General features: G+C 41.0%; 1 protein-coding gene across 3 annotated transcripts in view; it reads right to left on the reverse strand.

Moving 5' to 3' along the window:
- The window catches only part of HMGA2 (high mobility group AT-hook 2), a 140,153-nt gene that overhangs the window by 37,723 nt on the left and 84,258 nt on the right, over positions 1-18,172 (reverse strand). The window lies entirely within an intron of this gene.

Genomic DNA, 18,172 nt, shown 5'->3' on the forward strand with positions numbered 1-18,172 from the left:
ATGCATGACACCCTGCAATTAAGCAAATATTTCTGTCAGAAAGACTTCATTGAGTCAACACATTTCTGAGTCGCTTCTTTGTGCCTGAGGTGATGTACTACTCTGCAACAGCTATTAAGCAGCCATCTAGTAACAGATGACGTCTGACTGTATGTTTATTGTTCAGCAACACTTCTAATGGTTCTAATAATTGATAACACTCCCTGTAGAAACATTAATTTTAAAGCTAAGTCAAATTTCCAGCCTATAGTTTGCCATCAATAGATGGAAATCAAATGTGAGCCCTGCTGGTGTGGCTCAGTATTGGAGCATTGATCTATGAACCAGGAGGTCACGGTTTGATTTCCAGTCAATGCACATGCCTGGGTTGCAGGCTCGATCCCCAGTAGGAGGCATGCAGGAGGCAGTCAATCAATGATTCTCTCTCATCATTGTTTCTGTCTCTCCCTCTCCTTTCCTCTCTGAAATCAATAAAACGTGTCTTTAAAAAAATACAACTAATGTGAAAGCTTGGATGTTTGAACACTGAAAATGTTCAGGGTTCCCCCCCAAAAGATACAACAACTACAATATATGCTAAGCCACACACACTATAAGTTCCCTTCTCCTTGGGGGCAGTAAAGCTCTTGATTCTAATTGTGGTGCTGAGGGTAGAAGAACGGAGGAGAGAAGACAGCTTGGTTGCTACTCAGTTCAGAAGCCACCTGTAACTCGCTCTTTTGATTTCTCTGCTCTGACCATTGGTGAGAGAAGCCACTCCCTTTTCTTGCTCTCACATCCCTCCAAGTCCTGCAGGATCATGCCTGCTTGGCTGCCCAAAGTGCCCAAGACAGAGTCTCCTAACGCTTTGATGGATGCTCACCATTCATTTAAAGTCTTCAGGGAAAAGATGAAGAAAACAAGAGACAACAGCATGAATAAAGAATGCAGAGCTCTAAATTGAGTGTTTATAATACCAGTGCCTCAGCCTCTTTGCAGATCACTTTTAACGTGGAAAATTTCATTCATGCACAAAGGTAAGCTCCCAAACAAAAGTGCCTCGGTTCTGCTCATCACTAAGGGATGTGGCACTTCAGGGATTTCTATGGAGAAAATGGAGGCACGGCGAACCCTGATCTGGCAGAACACATAGAGGATGAGTCTCTCATGAAGGCCAATTTTCATCCTCCAGTTACAGCCACAACACATTAGGTAGCAAGATAATGGGTGTGTAAGTGCCCAGGTGGGCTAGGACTTACAAGGGACCACACCACATCATGCATGTCAGTTCACTTCCAACGAAAAGCAAAAGATCAAAGCATAAAAAGATGTTATTGTTATTTAAAAAAAAATATGGTCACTGTTATCTAAGTCAGCGTTTTTCAACCGCTGTTCCGCGGCACACTAGTGTGCCGTGAGATGTTGCCTGGTGTGCCGTAGGTGCAGACAAGACAAGAATTTTATAATTTTTCACTATTTTGTTTACTTAATATTTCATAATAAAGTAATTATAAAATACTTTCTTTGTGTTTATTTGATTCCTATTCAAGAGAATTACTTTATATATAGTCAATATAGGCACAGAGTTAAATTTTTTAAAATTTTCTAATGGTGGTGTGCCTCGTGATTTTTTTCATGAAACAAGTGTGCCTTTGCCCAAAAAAGGTTGAAAAACACTGATCTAAGTGAAAAGAGTGAGCATAGGAAATGCTACTGGATTGATGCAACACTGATTTATCTACCTTGTATTTAAAGTTCCACTGCTGCAAATCTGTATAAATTCCCAATTACTCAAACTGTGTGGAATAATATCTCACAGTGCTACCGTTTGAATGTGAACTAGAGCAATTACACCATAGTCTATTTGTGTCTCTTCTTATAAAGAAGTGAAGAATTCCCTTATTTTTGAGGGTTACCTGTCCAGACAACACACAAACAAATGTAAATATTTTCTGAGGAATTCAAATGGTTGACAGAGATTTGCATACCTTATGAAAGAGAGACAATGCCTTTGCAAACTGAGGCAGAAAGGAGGTAAGATAGGGTTGATCTGGGAGTTAACAAAAGATTTCCGTGGCTGCTTCTGAGAACTCAGCTTCTGAGAACTCATTTCTGTGCTTATGCTATGCCCAGGGCAGTTTTACAAAGTTAGCAAACCATGTTCCCATGTGTACAAGCAGATTACCTCTGCTTAGAGATGGCAAATAAAAATTTGCTGATTAGAAAATATCCTATTTTTAATAAAAATAAAAAATTTTCTATTGCTTACATAATATAACCTAATATTACTAGTAAAAAGAATAAAGACATGTTGGATGGATAGTATCCACCATCTTCTATATTCATTCTTTCAGTAAACAATATTTCAGAGCAGCAGACTTACCTATGAATGGCTACATGAGAAAGCAGAGTATAGGGATCCATTTATCTCAGCATGAATTACCTCTGATTCACTCAATGGACCGTTCACTACATAAAATGCTATTAAAATTGGATTTAATGAGAAATCAAATCTATTTGCATACTTTATAGAGATTGTTTTAGGTGGGATAAGTGAAGGGGAACTCTGCTGTATTGCTTATACTTACTTACAAGACAAATATTCAGGAAAGTTTAAAAAAAACACACATTCTAGCCTGGTGTGTCTTGTCAGTTGTATGTCATCTTCTGATAAAGGTGACAATAATAAAAAGAACAAGCTCTCCTGGAGCTCTTCAAACGCCTTTTCTATATATCACCACGTTTATAAGGACAGACAGGGCTCCCCAAGGTTACCCAAGCAGCTGGTAATGGATGAAGCAGACATTCAAACCTATGCTTGTCTATTCCCAAAGCCACACTTTCCCTCCACGGTACATTGGATGGGAATGTAATGATGATAAAGTATTTGTATGAATGCACTTAATTCATCCTCCCCAATATCCTAGCCCAAATTCTCAAAGTGGTGAGGAATGTTAATCTGTCACAGCCCCCAGACAAGCCTAGTCTACATGGGTCAGAGGCATGGCAAGTAGACCAGCAAGTTGGTATCTGTGGTGTATGCTCAGGATGCCAAAATCATGGGTGTTTTGAATCATTGCCTGGAGTTGTTACAACTATAGTTTTTTTTTTATTTAGAAAGGAGGGAAACCCTTTGGGTGGGGCTTTGCTTGCTTTGCTTTAGGTTTTGACTTGAGCATGCATTTTGCAGACAGTAAGTAGCCTTGTCACAGGCCCAGAGAGTCCTGCAGCTGCACAGGTTTCTTTCAATTTCATGAGAAAGTGGCCATTGATTTAAAAAAAAAAAAAAATAAGGCACACTCATGTTTGGAGTACTCTTCAAGGAGGTGACAGGAATCCACTGGTCTGCTAATGAACACATGCACATCTATATTCCATCCTATTTACTACCATATAGCTCTACCTATAATTTCAGCTAGGTCTATGCTTGGTCTTACATCCCAAACAAGGTCTACTGAATTGAATCTACTCTGATTACTCATTGAACTTGTTTATTCATTCATTCATTCATTCATTTTTTCTGCCTACATTCACTGAGTGCATCCTCTCATAAAGTAAACACCCAAGAAATGAGAAAAGAAAGATGAAACAATATGATCTTTGCCACTTGACAGTCTAGTGGCACTTATGCCAAGGTCTCAACATAAGAAACACATAAAATGACATTCAGTACATTTATAAATTTAGCCAGAGACACATGCACCATACACATGAGCAAGATTTTCATACATATTATCAAAATGTAATGGTAAAATTTAAATATGCTTATATTAAACTATTTGGAAAATGAATATTTTCTGAGAGCCCAACAGTAGCTGAACTTTCACTGTTATCTGGTTTGGACCCCAGCTCTCACTTCCCCTTTCTTCTGGGAAGAGGTGCAGTGATTATAAATATGAACCTTAAGTGATATAAGTATCTTGCTTTATACATCTTAGAATAAAAATGTAGGTTTCTTACACTTAGAAAACTGGACTTAAAGCCAAATTTGGACTAGAAAACAATTAAAAAATGAAGATGATTACTTAAAGTAATCTGCTTTAAATAGTTTAAACTACTCAAGTTTGAATTACTCAATCTCATTTTTTTTTGGATTTGGTCAATATTTTAGTCTTCTATTGATTGTGACCATCTGATTCCAGACAACTCATAGGTCTGCACACTCAGAATTTTTAGAGAAGAATATAGATGCCTAGTCAGCAACTAGTATGTGAAAAATACTGTGTATACAGAGCTGTGGATGTATATAACACACACTTATACTATATACATGTGTGCATACACACACACATACCTATATCTACACTTAGTTAGCTCCTAAGCTCCATTCTTGTTGCTCTTAATAAACACAGGAGTCATAATCACATAAAGGATATTTATAGGATTAAGAATCTCTTAAGTTTTTCAACATTGGATCGCTTTATGGGGTTGTGAGATGATGGTTTTGAGAGGAAGCAAAAAAGGAAATTCCAAAATGTGTATGGTATTTAAAGCTCCTAAATTTTTTCTTCAAAGGCAGAGAAAGAAAATAAAATTATGTTTTCCTTATTCAACAAGATGGCACACAGAAGGGCTGTTGGGCAGAAAAGTAATACAAAGGCCCAGTGACTTGAGTCCCTTTCATGAAATATGTGAGTTTTAAAAAAAAATCCAATAACCATAAAACAAGTTTTCCTTTGATGCCGAACAAAAAACAAGCTTCAAATTTAGTGCTGCTGAGCAAATGAATAAAAAATACAGATGTCTTTACCTTCAGCTCAACCCAGATTTGCCATCTGAGCAGTTCCATGCTTCTCTTTGTGCAACTCACTAAATATATCAAAGCATCAGTAACAGCAAAGGTTTAAAGGAAAACTTAAAAATACACATTTTCCCTTTCTCTCTCTCTCTCTCTCTCTCTCTCTCTCTCTCTCTCTCTCTCTCTCTCTCTCTCTCTTTCTCTCTCTCTTTCTCTTAATGAATAAGGAAATCTGGCTGTGGCATATTCCATTTTCTTGTCCTTCGTGAATTACAAACCTTTGAAAAACACATCAAAGTAAAATATGTTATGTCTTTTCCTGGTGTAGTACCCCATTCTAATTTTTCTCAAATTAACTAGGATATTGACTGTTTTATTTACAATGTAGGACCTTGATGCTATTTTAATTTTCCAAAGTCAGCTCATAATACCAATTTCCCCAAAGGTCAAAAACAATATATTAAGGAAATACCACCTGCTACTTAGAGCTTCCACAGGAAATTTGCATTTCCAACTTTGTAATGCATTATTTGGGGGAGGAAATGACAACCTACTTCATTACACTGAAGCACAGCATCCCAATAGCGCCAAAGCAGCAGAGAGAAAGAAAGAAGGCCAGTGTCCATTGTCCCACTGACATTTTATGGAAATAAAAAATGTAGTAGAAGGCAAAAAGCATGCATTGAAAGATGCCAAGCTCACCCAAACTCTCTCTGGCTTTCATTAAAGACAGGCTTGCTCACCAGCTCACTTGAGTGGGGCTAGATCTACTGAGGGGCCTGGGCACATTTTTCAATCTTTTGTAAACAATCCCTGTAGGATTAAGGTGCCGGCCGTGGCCATGCCCTTTAACTGACCTCCAAGAGTGAGAGCGAGCCCGTGGAGACAGCCCCTGCAAAGTTCAACAGACCTTTCCTCCAGTGTTATTTACAAACTAAACAAGGCTGAAGATAGATTACTTCCCACTGTCCAGCTCACAGGAAAGAAGCATTATGCTCAGGTACAGTACGGACATGAGGGAACAAAGGAGCTGCCGAAAGCCTCTCCTCGAAAAGCACTGGACTATGTTGGATTTGTTTTTTACACGATACACTTTTACTCTGAAGCTCGCCCCCTGCGCCCCCTTCCCATTGATTTAACTTTTTTTAGTTCATCATCGCTCCTTTCCCCTCATTTTTTTCTATCTTTCATGGATTTTCTTTCTCCACAGCGATTATAAGAACAACCCTCTATTCCCTGCCTTGTATCCCATACTTACTGTGCATGGCAGTTAAAGCAACCTTTAAATTCATCCAGTCAATCAGTGATGTTATTTGGCGAAGGGCAAGCAACTAACCTAATTCAGTGGTCAGCAAACTCATTAGTCAGCAGAGCCAAATATCAACAGCACGATTGAAATTTCTTTTGAGAGTCAAAATTTTTTAACTTAAACTTCTTCTAACGCCACTTCTTCAAAATAGACTCACCCAGGCCGTGGTATTTTGTGGAAGAGCCACACTCAAGGGGCCAAAGAGCCGCATGGGCTCTTGAGCCGCAGCTTGCCGACCATAGGCCTAATCCATTGGTTTTTCTCCCTGAGTTGATCGACTATTCACTTTAAAGTATAGAGATATTTTCCACAGAATTTCATTGACAATTGAATAGAAATGGGTATTTGCTGAAGTGCTTGATGAACGGAGGATGTTAGGTTTATTCTGTTAACCTACTGTGTCAATTAGTTGCATAAATATGCATCTCTTCGGGAAAGATCAGGTAATAAGCCTTTTCAAAACTTTCAAATAAGGGGGAATTGATCTAGGCCTTTAAAATTAGCAATAGCTTCCTTTTTCCTCTTCAGAGATGGGAATTACTTAAATTTTGTGGTCATGATATACTATGGCTAACAAAACAAAGCACGGCTTACAACAATCAAATGTGTTCCAATGCATCACTGAAAGGCGAGAATGAAAAACATGGGGCCGTGTTGCTACTGAGAGACTTGGTCCAAGGACACCTGGCATGCATCTGGGAAGCAGCTCTGAGAGCAGAAAGATGTAAAACTTGTCTACACAACATCCAAATAGCTCTGTAAAAACTTGGCCCATACCCTGAATGCTTTGGTTCAAATTCCAAAAGTTTGTTGTGCATTGACCGAGTTAAGAATGGTGAAAGATTGGAAAATATAAATCTCAAAGTAAATGAAAAAGAACTAAATAGTTTAGTTTGAAAAAAGTAAGAATGCTGGTGAGTGCAGAGCTATCTTGGGGATGGAGAGATTATATATATATATGACAGAGACCAAGGGCAAGCCTTTATCTTCCATTACGGCAAATCAGCAACCATTTGAATGAATCAGGAAAGGCATCTGGATGGCTGAAAGCATAATGAACTGCATGTCAAGATTCTGGCTACACACCCATTTTCTGCTCTAACTAGCTCTAAGATCTTGGGCAAGTCTTTTTGAACTCTCTAGGTTTCCATTACTCCATCTCAGATGGAGCTCACTATCAAATTTCACTGTCCTATAAAACATCAAGAACTGCTGGTCCTCGCCGTCTTCAAAACGAAAACAATGACCAATATTTTTCTATAAACCTGGCCACGTAAAAGTGCAGGATTGTCTTTTTCCGAGCGGTTTATATTTGGCAGTAAAAAAGGAACACCCAACAGAAGTAGAATGAGAAATCAAAAGGCAAAGCAGCCTGAGGTAAAGTAACAATTTATCTTTTTAGAAGTTTGTGATCTCTTCCAAGAGCCTGATGTGACCGCGGATTATAGCTCATTAAATTAAATTTCAGGAAACACTTTTGTTTTTTATTCCTACCACGAAGAGACTACTTCAATCCCTAACAAGTCTAGCAAATAACGGGTTGTTGCTGTGTCAACCTAGAACCAACCCAGGGCTGGGACTCAGGCTGGTTGGAAAACGGTGTTGTTTTATTTTTAAAATGAGTGATAAAACCTCCCATCTGTTGGAGGACGGCAATAAAATACAGAAACTTCTTCCTTTACAGACGAAGTGCACCCAGGCCCTCCGCCTCGCAGCCCGCAATGACACTCTCTCTCCAGTTACACTCCAGCGAGAAGACCCTACTTAGTTCACAGGCAACATGATCAGCCTGGCCCTGCAGAAGATTAAGTGCAAGAACACCATTTTTTTTTTTTTTCTTTTTCTTTCCTTGAATGAACACAGGGCTGCTCCTGGAATTAAGAGTTTGCATTTTTCTCACCACATCCCTCCCCGCGAGCAGAGTGTGAGTTGGGAGACAGCTGAAGGAGCCTCTAGCTGAATGTTTCCTGAGACAATGCTGGTGTTTCAGAGCCTCCCGCTGCTGGTGGTAATCTGCAATCCTTTCCTTTGCCATCTGTGCAGTTTAAAGAGACTGTAAACCAGCACTCAAGCGGATTGAATGCAGGTTTAAAGGGCAAAAGAAAATGATGGCTGTTTAATGATTAAACACCTTTTTTAAAACTGGTATACTGAAGTTTTTTTGTTTTTTTTTTGTTTTTTTATGTTTAAGCCAATGTACATGCAGGATGCAAACTGCATTTGGGTTGAAACAGGACCTTATCACACTGCTGTGCTTTGTTGGAGGGGAGAGGGAGATTGCTACTCTTTACTTTCAAAACTCAAATGTGTAAACTAGCCTTGCAACTCTCCCCTCCACCACTCCTACTGGCCTCCCAGGAATTAGTTCTACAGAGACAAAGCTAAACACGTAATTTGTAAAACTACTGAGATGTAAACTTCTTGTTCCACAGCAATGAAAGCAGTTGCCAAATGCAGATAAATCTTCACCCCAAGGAGGAAGCCCCACGCTGTTTCGCAAACAATTCCTAGACGTGGCCACTGTTGAAAATGACTGAATGCTCCAACCACAGGCACCACTCGCTGTTCCCACTCTCACTTTACTGCTTTTGCGGTGGAGTTGACACTTCTCAAAAAAAAACAAACCTAGCAGCTTTGCTAATAAGTAGCATGATTTAGAGGAAATTTTGATTGTCTTGAGTCGGTATCCCGGAGAACAGAAGGTTTAATTTACTTTGCTCTAAGCAGGTGTGTAATGAGACTAGAGGCTGTGTGGATATGAGATTCCCTAGGAGTGGGTAATATATTATCCTCGTAATTTCTTCCCAAAATAGACTTAATGGAAAGAGGATGCATAATATAGCCCTTCTCAAAGGAAGCATTCCCCAATACAACAGAAGCAGTCATTCTAAAAACAGCCGTGCGAATCTTCAGTCAATAGCTCTATTTTCTCCCCTTTCACAACTTCCTTCCTTCTCCCGTGTAAGAACGTGTGTAAGGACACCCACACATTCACATCGCAGCTCTCCGCCCGCACAACAGAAAATGCTGAGGTCGGATTCTCCCGGTCCTTGAAAACTCAGTTGTTATTGGATGTAGTTGAAAAACCTGAGTACTATACAATGCTTTTCACTTAACTTCATTGCTCCTCCAAATCTGATGGTGAGGAACCACTAATGAGCCTTGGGTTACATTCAGTTCAGGAAGCAATTACGAAGTGCCCTGCTATGAAGCTGTGTCAGACAGACACAAAGACAAATAGAGTGTTCACCAATAGTGGTAAAGGATGGTGTGCTGCAAGCCAAGCCCGACCCTAACAATAAAGATGGCCTCAGGCGCAACATAGACCTCTGGCCTCAAGGTCAATCCTAGTCACGCACCTAAACTGCAAGGCAGGTTACTTCCCAAGGTCTCAGAAATGCCAGTCCCTTACTACCTCTACACTGTCTTCCTTAGCTGTGTTTCTCAAGTTAGAAGAAATCTGCTCTTGCTCAGAGCCAAGCAAGTCCTTATTGGAATAGAAGCAGTCCCACAGCTGGGTTGGGAGTCAGTTTTTTCAAATTTGGAAGACGTTTTCTTTTGAGTGATAAAAGGCATAAAATGGTGGTAGATTCTCAGACTGGATGACAAACACCTATACACTAAAAGGTAGCGCATTTACAACCGAAATTACAGAAAAGAATACTTTGGAACTATTCACAGTTAATTAAAAGAGTTAAAAGTTTGCAAGAAATATTTTTAAAAAATTCCTCTTAAAATTTGACATTTGAAAAATACCAGGGTTTTAATAGAAGACAGTGGATGGAAACTTTTAAGGAGGATCTGAATGGGAGCTTCTGGGCATTTTCAAGGACTGGAGATTAATGGCATTCTTACTTTATTCTATTAAATTTTACCTCAAAACATATGGTTTCTCTCCTCTCTGATATGTGTATTCCCAGGGCCACGGTAGCAGTATGACAAAATGGTAGATAAAAGTGGTGGAGCAGGAAGTCGGAAGACATGCCCTGAAAGAACTGGAAAGCGCTGGGAGGGAGAAGGAAAAGGGAAGCAAATTGGCATTTGTGCATATGAACATGTATGTGAGGCTATTCTTTTGAGGGGATGTAAAGGCAGGAAAAATCTCTGAGCCACACGACACTGTTCTAGTCCACAGCAAAGTGCCCCCTGCCAAAGACTTCATAGTAGCTACTCTCCAGCGTGACTTCCAAGGTAGGGGTGTGTGTGTGTGTGTGTGTGTGGTGTGTGTGTGTGTGTGTGTGTGTGTGTGGTGTGTGTGTGTGTGTGTGTGTGTGTGTGTGTGTGTTATGGAAGGCTGAGCCAAGACTGAGGGCAACTGTGATTTGCAACCCCAGAGTATTTACAAAAACTCAGTACCTGTTCTATATCCAATCTACAACCAGAAATTAACATACTGGAGAAGTTGGCACGGCAAAAAGAGCAATGGATTAGAAGCAGATCAAATGAAGGTAAACTAATTTTTTTTTTTTTTACTTGAATAGGTTCAATTAAAGACTATCTTCAATAACATGAAGGACAGAGTATAGAACATGGTTCAGGCTCCCACTGCCCCCAAATAAACCAAAACAAAATAGACCTTAATTACAGCAAAACTCTTGAGCTCCCATTTGAAGCCATAAAATGGCAGCTATACCAGCATCCTAACCTACTGTTCCGGACTTCCACTGTGTATAGGAACCTACAGGAACTTGAAGAACTCAGTGAGGGAGCTTCTTCATCTTCAGCATCATCATCATGTATTTTGTTTCTTCAAGTACTTGAGCTGGCAAGGGGAGCCCACAGCGATTCCAGCTTATTGCCTGGAAGCCTGGGCACCTATAGTGACCTGTATGGAGCACAGGGAAGCCCACAGTGGATGACAAGCGTTCCCTCTCCTCACCCCCAGCCCTCAGTACACGGACTTACATGAATGGTAAAAAACAGAGCTTCCCTGGCCTGAGAGAGGGAAAGGACCCAGAATCTTGCTATCTTATTCCCTGAGGAGTTTTCTCATAAGAATGGCCACAGGGATTTTTCACTGCTTTTACTTGCGTGGGCCCACATTTACCTTGTAAATGAGCCAGAGGAGGAAACTATCTTTCTTTGGGGCCATAAATTGGTGCGAAGTTTCACCTCAACCTCTTTCCCACTAAAGAAATGGTCACACAGGTCATTCCCAAGGCCATGTGGTTTGCAGTAGGAGAACTGGATCTAAAACACACATTTTAAATAAATCTTTTACATTTTCCTTGTCTTCTTTTTCTTTTCTCTATAATTTCCTATTATATTTTAGCAGTCCCCTGATGATTCTGGGGATCTGGCAAACCCCCAAATTCACAGTCTCTAAATTTGGGAATCTAGAAAACGTTTTGCTCAGGTTTGGAGATTTCTCCTGAAATGATTACCATCTAGAGTCAAATGTTTCCTGTGCATATCCTCCAACCAAGGCTCACTCCATCTCCGACCTTCACCAAGGATCCATCTCTCATGCAATGGCTATTTTCACAAAGAAACTAAAACAACTGTTTTAGTCTCTTAAAGAGAGTTACTATGCAAACAAGGTCACATCGGGATGTGGCTACTGGCTAAGTGTTGGCTTACTTCATTCACAAAATAATGATTTCCTCCCAAACATCAGCTTCCAGGAGCCAGAATTCAATTCTTTGTCTGGGAAAATTGACAGACTACCAAATGTTATGGACCTCAGAGCTCATCTTTGGTCACTGAAAACTCCAGGTTGCCCGAGGTCCACTGTGTTCTTCACATGCAGCTTTGATTCCCCTAGGGAATGAGGTAAAATAGGACAATACTAAGCCACAAAGAAACAGGTAGCAGATCTGAACACCACCTGGTGAATTTTTTTTGTTACAGTTCATCATCTATATACATAGTAGAGGCCCGATGCATGAAATTCGTGCAAGAGTAGGCCTCGCTTCCTCCGGCTACCAGCTCCAGCTTCCCTCTGGCACCCGGGACCCAGGCTTCCCTCGCAGCCCCGGAAGGTTGTCCGGAAGGATGTCCAGAAGGATGTCTGGTCTAATTAGCATATAACACTTTTATTATTATAGAGTCGACCACCTATTGATGCTATGGCACGTCTTTCAGTGGTGTTGATGGCTTCACAGACATTTTAATTCTCATCAATTTAATGGAAAGTAGAACATGTCACAACTTTCCACAATGCTCTCATCTTTCCAGAGTTGTGAAAATGGCAGATTTACCTAGGAATGGTTGCATTTGCCTTTGAAATCATGTTCAATTTCTGTTACCTAAATTCTATTTGATGGTTTTTCCATCAGGAACCCTGCCCTCTGTTTATCAGATATCTTGCCTAATTCACTTTAGCTTTCTTTTGGGCCAGGAGCACATGGCCTACTGCTGTATTTTCTTTAGTGGTACTGTCCTTTCCTGCATTTTGCTAAGTTTAGGAAGGATGTCTGTAGAAATGGTCCTGAGGGAAACTTCACAAGTAATGTATCGAGACTCCCTTCCCAAGGGAGGGCTTTGAGTAAATTATTTAGAAAATCCAAGTTTAAAAGCCTCCTCTGAGTGGAGAGGGATGTTATGGTTTGATCTATCAAAACTGAACATTTTCCCTGAGTAAATTTCTGGGTAAGTATACACTTTTAGAAATCACTGAAAACGTGCTTCTTTTTCCTTCAAGCTGTCACTAAGTATAGAGTAAATGCGTGTAGCACTGCATGAGGCACTACAGAGACACACGGAAGGAGCTCCTGTCTTTGCCAAGAAGTGTGCCGGTCCATCAGAGAGGCAAGATGAACGTTGGAGAAATGGCCAGAGATATAAGCAAATTAAAGGCCAAGCTCATAAGCCGAGGTTGTTTGCCTCTCTGACTTCACACTCCAGGAAACCTTGGCCTTCTTCGCTCACTATTCCTGCCTCCTCTTCCCAAGGTCTGCCTTCTCCTTTTTCTTCTCAACTCCTTTTCTCCTTTCGGCCTGTTTTAACTCTTAGGCCCATCGGCAATATTTATAGGCACTGTTCAGTTCTATGCTATTTTATGGGGGGAAAAGTCATGATTACCTATATCTGCTTATGTGACTGATTCATTTACTCATTCATTAAAACAAAGGCTATCTTACAAAGATGGTGCTGGACAACATGGAGGACGGAGGTGGCCAGACCCAGATTCTGCTCGTTTTGCCTCTTTTTCTGCAATCCTTGCTGTTGTTTCTGAGAGCCATCAAACACTGCAGCTCATTACTGAACCTAGTGGCTTCTCAGTTCTAGAAATCTGGGCTGCCTTGCAATGTGCTTCCCAGCATCCTCAAGGCCTCAGTGGCATGGGACATAGGCCACGGGAATTCTCACACATCTCCACCTGCTTTCCTTTCTTCTTCGACACCCCTCCCCTCCAGGCAGTACCAGTGCCCTGGGCTCAGCCTACTCCTCTCTTCCCTGTCTACACACTTCCTTAGTGCACCCACATGAATTCAATTAGCACCTATGCCCAGATGAGCCCCAGATCCCTATCTCCAAGCCTGACCTTTCACCTCTCTCCAGTCACATATATCTCAATGTCCACAAAATATACAGACTCGACATTTTATTGCCATCTAAAGCAAACAGGTCAAAACCAGATTTTATTCTCTCTCCTCCAAAGCCACCTCTGCTGCAGAAGTGCTAGTGCCCAGATCCCAGGTCTGTCTTCCACCCGTCTCTTCTTCCCATTCACTGCGCCTTTTGCCTGCATCCTTCCTTCAGTTAAGCCCTTTTTACCCTTGTTCTGCATTACTTCCTCAGTCCCACATTCTTCCCCAGCCAAAGGACTATCCCAAATATTAAATATCTCAAAGTGACATGTATACATGCAGTCAAAAAAGTAATAAACAGGAAAGCTTTCTTGGGGTACCCTGCACGTCTTAACAGATTAGGAAAGTTCCTGTCACATGTTTGTTAATGATTTATAGAGCACAGAAGAAATGATTCACGCTGGAATTATAGGAATAACTTCAGTTTTTTATGTACTTAACTCCATAGTTGTTTTATTGTTATGTTCCCAGGGAGGCTCTGGCCTAGGAGGCACATTAGAAATAGATGAAGAAAAATGGAGACAAGGCAAATTTAATAATGGCATTCCAACCATATCCATTATCAAGACTTATTTGCTGTCCAGTACATCATGATGTCAGTAAATTTTGCATCTGGTTGATCTTCAAGTTACTCTCTTTCTCTCTCTCTTTTTTTAAATCCTCACTTGAGGATATGTTCATTGATTTAAGAGAGAAGAAGTAGAGGCAGGGGGAGAGAGGAAGGGGAAAGAGAGAGAGAGAGACCGATTGGTTACCTCCTGACCAGGTATAAAATCAGAGCCTAATTATGTACCCTAACTAGGAATCAGTCCTGCAACCTTTTTGGTGTAGGGACAACACTCCAACCAAATGAGCCACCCAGCTGGGGCAAGTTTCTCCTTTCTTAATTTTATGCCTTTTTACACAGCTTTTTTGTATTACAGTATTCTTCCACCTACTTGAGATCAATTTAAGCATAAGTATCAGTTACTGGACATGAAAACAAGCTCGCTGAGACTTGTAATTTCATTGGATCACCAGAACCAACCTGGCTGAGCTTTGGAAAATCTAATTGTTTGCTGCACCTCCCTTATTGTTCTGTGGGATTTGTCCAAAGTGTGAGCTTCGTATGAAAGGATCTTTTTGCCGGTAAAGGACAAGAACCTCTGAACTCTCACTGCCTGTGAAAGTTAGTGTATGGATTATCTAATCTCTTGGCAATCCCTCTCCCCTTCTCTCCGGTTACCTCGGTTCAGGCAATTTAAATGTTATCAAAATCATCTCCAGAGGGAAAGTGGAGAAGAAGGGAAGCAAACTGGACAGAATCAATTATATAGATTTTGCCAATTGGCTTTTAATAAGAATCTGTTAGATAATGTTTAAATTTTTAGGAATATGTATTTGGCTTATCCCAAATTGCCCAAAGTTAAAACGCAAAAAGTAATCCACAAAAAATATAAGTCAAGGCAGGTATTCAAAGGTGCATGTAAAGCAACAACTACAATAGATCCAATAGCAGTAATCAGAGCAAGTGTGAAGCAGAGAATTACATGTTATTTATAAATTGCATAGGGAATAACAGATATAAGACAAGAAGGAGGTCAATGGAATGAGTAAGGAGGGTTGGTATTAGATGACACCAAAGAGACAAAGACAATGAGTACTTTTTGAGCATCTATTTTATGAAATTAAATCACACCAGTGCCAACACTGTGGCTTCTACAGAAAGGTTATATTATTCAAGGGTGTCCGAAGTTCAGTCCATCCTCCACTCCCTATACCAGTAATCGGCAAACTCATTAGTCAACAGAGCCAAATTTCTTTTGAAAGTCAAATTTTTTAAACTTAAACTTCTTCTAATGCCACTTATTCAAAATAGACTTGCTCAGGCCGTGGTATTTTGTGGAAGAGCCACACTCAAGGGGCCAACGAGCTGCATGTGGCTCACGAGCCGCTGTTTGCCGACCACTGCCCTATACCATCCTCCCAATCTTGGCATGGCCCCTGCTGAGAGCAGTGCCTGTCTCTAATTTGCACAAGGGTGCCACTGAGGCAGCAATGAAACACAGGAATGAGTAACTCAGGTGTGTGTGTGTGTGTGCTTCAGAGAGGAAGGGAGAAAGAGAGAGAAACATCAATGATGAGAGAGAATCATTGATCAGCTGCCTCTTGCACACCTCACACTGGGGGTTGAGCCCACAACCTGGGCATCAAACTGTGACCTCCTGGTTCATAGGTCGATCACTGAGCCATGCCAGCCAGGCTAATCAGTGTTTGAAATAATATGAAGAACACATGATGAGTCCTACATTGGAGAGAGTCACAGATAAAGCCACAGAGAAAATTCTTCAAGGTGAAATAAGGTTAAGAGCTATCCTGGACTCCTCCTATGCCAACTAAGTGAGTTCTTTTGACATGATTTCCTCTGAATGTTCCCTTCTCAGAGCTGGTTCTTAGAAGTAGCTTATCCCTGTGGTCACAACATCAGAAGGCATATGGAAATGGCATGAATACCTCAGAAGCTCTAGTGATAGAAGAGCATAATAGAAGGGGGTGGGGGGGAAAGCATGCTTGGGAGGTGGGTAAGCAGACTTACTTAAAATTCCTAACACTGCTCAATTCTAGCCTCTGCAACTAGTAGGAAATAGCGGGCAGATGTGAGGAGTCACAAAGACAGGGAGCGGGAAAGCGAGCTCACATTTATCAGAGCATTGCTTATATGCCCAGGAACGTTAGACACCTCGCCAAGCCCAACAAGGACCCTGTGAGACAGGACCCATTAACCCCACCTGACAGATGAGGAAACTGCCGGTCAGAGAAGTTAGGTGCTCGGACTGGAGTCAAAGAGCTAGTGAGCTGCCTGGCTCAGATTCAAACCCAGGTCTAACTACAAAGCCCATATTCTTTCAATTACACAGGGCCGCTTATTAAAGGGCTGAACAATGTGCCTGACGAGAAAAAGCTAAAGGAAGTTCTATAACTCACACTCGACAAAAAAGACTGAAAAGTGATATAATGTTTTTGAAGTACTGTTGAGGAAGGACGAAACTAAAGGATGGTGACCAGCTGTTCCTGAAACATGTTCTGAAGAAATAGAAATAGGAAATGGGCTTCAACTGCGACTTGAGGGAAAGCTTCCTTACAGGAAGGGCTGCGTGTATCAGGGCGAGGGGCCGAGGAGCACTGAGGGGTCTTCTTCCTGTGCAGGAGGTAAGACAAATGACCCCCACAAGAGGATGAAAGCGGAGTTTGTTTAGAGTGGAGGAAGCCACGGAAGGAGTTGCCTGGAATGAAGGAAAAGAAGGAATCCTACCACGGGATGGCATGCTGCACCATCGCACAAGGTGGCAGGAGGAATGTCAGAGGGGAGGTGAAGAGGAAACAAGAGAATTGTGATTATAAATAATTAATGAAAAAAATCTTTCCTTTTCATGTCTCCTCTTTGCAGCTATCTTTGTGGAGCAAATTCCTACAGCATCTCCTTCTCTGAAAGTATTTACAAGCAATAAAGATTTTTATCGAATGGAAGAATTTAAGGGTGGCGCTGCCTCACATCAGGAGTACACCAAGGCTACATGACCATCAGGGGCTTCACAAACCCCAAAGCAACTTATTTATTATTTGTTTTCTAAACTCTCATCTGTGGTTATGTTTTTCATTGACTCTAGAGAGAGAGGAAGAGAGAGGGAGAGAGAGAGAGGAAGGGAGAGAAGGGGTGGAGAGGGAGAGAGGAAAAGAGGGAGAGAGAGAGAGAGAGAGAGAGAGAGAGAGAGAGAGAGAGAGAGAGAGAGAGAGAAAGAGAGTTTGATGTGAGAGAGCTACAATGATCGGTTGCCTCTTGGATGCACCCCAACGGGGAACCAAACCTGCAACTTGGGCATGTGCCCTGACGGGGAATCGAACCTGCAGTCCTTTGGTTCATGGGCCGACACTTTAACTGAGCCACACCAGCCAGGGCAAAGCAGCTTATTTTTTAACTTTATATAGATTTAATAATGATCTCAATTAAAAAATATAGTGCCCCACTTAATTCTCATATTGCCCCATGTATTGGGTATTATCTTCCAATGACAATTTACATTTTAGAGTTATGAAAACTGAGGCTCAAAGAGACTAAAGGACTTATCAGTTAGTAACTGACAGAGCTAAGACTTGACATTAAGTCCTTGAACAAGTTCCAAATCTAGGAGTCTTTCCAGAATCATCACCTGCATTTCAAACACATTCTGAGAGTTGGCTATCTGTCAGCCTTAGATTATTCCCTTAACTTCGATGTGAATCACTTGTAACTTCTAGAGACTGCTTGCAAAGGTCAAGAATTGCTAAATAAAACTAACAATTCAGAGTAAGAGAACAATTTTTTAAAAAGTGCCCAAGTATCTACAAACACCCATGCCCCTCTATAGACACACCGATGAAACTAGTTTTATATTGGTTGCAGTCAAAAGGAAGCAATGTCTAAAAGCTTTTGTTCTTTATGTTGGAGCTTACAGTGAAGACTGCATTCAAAGCATTCATTCCTTCATTTGTTCATTCCTTTATTCAAATTTTAAGAAGATGAGGTCATGACTTTTGGTCTACTTTTGCAGCACTGATAAAATTTTAAAAGTTTTGTAACCTATAGAGAAATAAATG

Source organism: Pipistrellus hanaki (genome assembly GCF_964339955.1).
Source record: "Pipistrellus hanaki genome assembly, chromosome: 3".
NCBI lineage: Eukaryota > Metazoa > Chordata > Mammalia > Chiroptera > Vespertilionidae > Pipistrellus > Pipistrellus hanaki.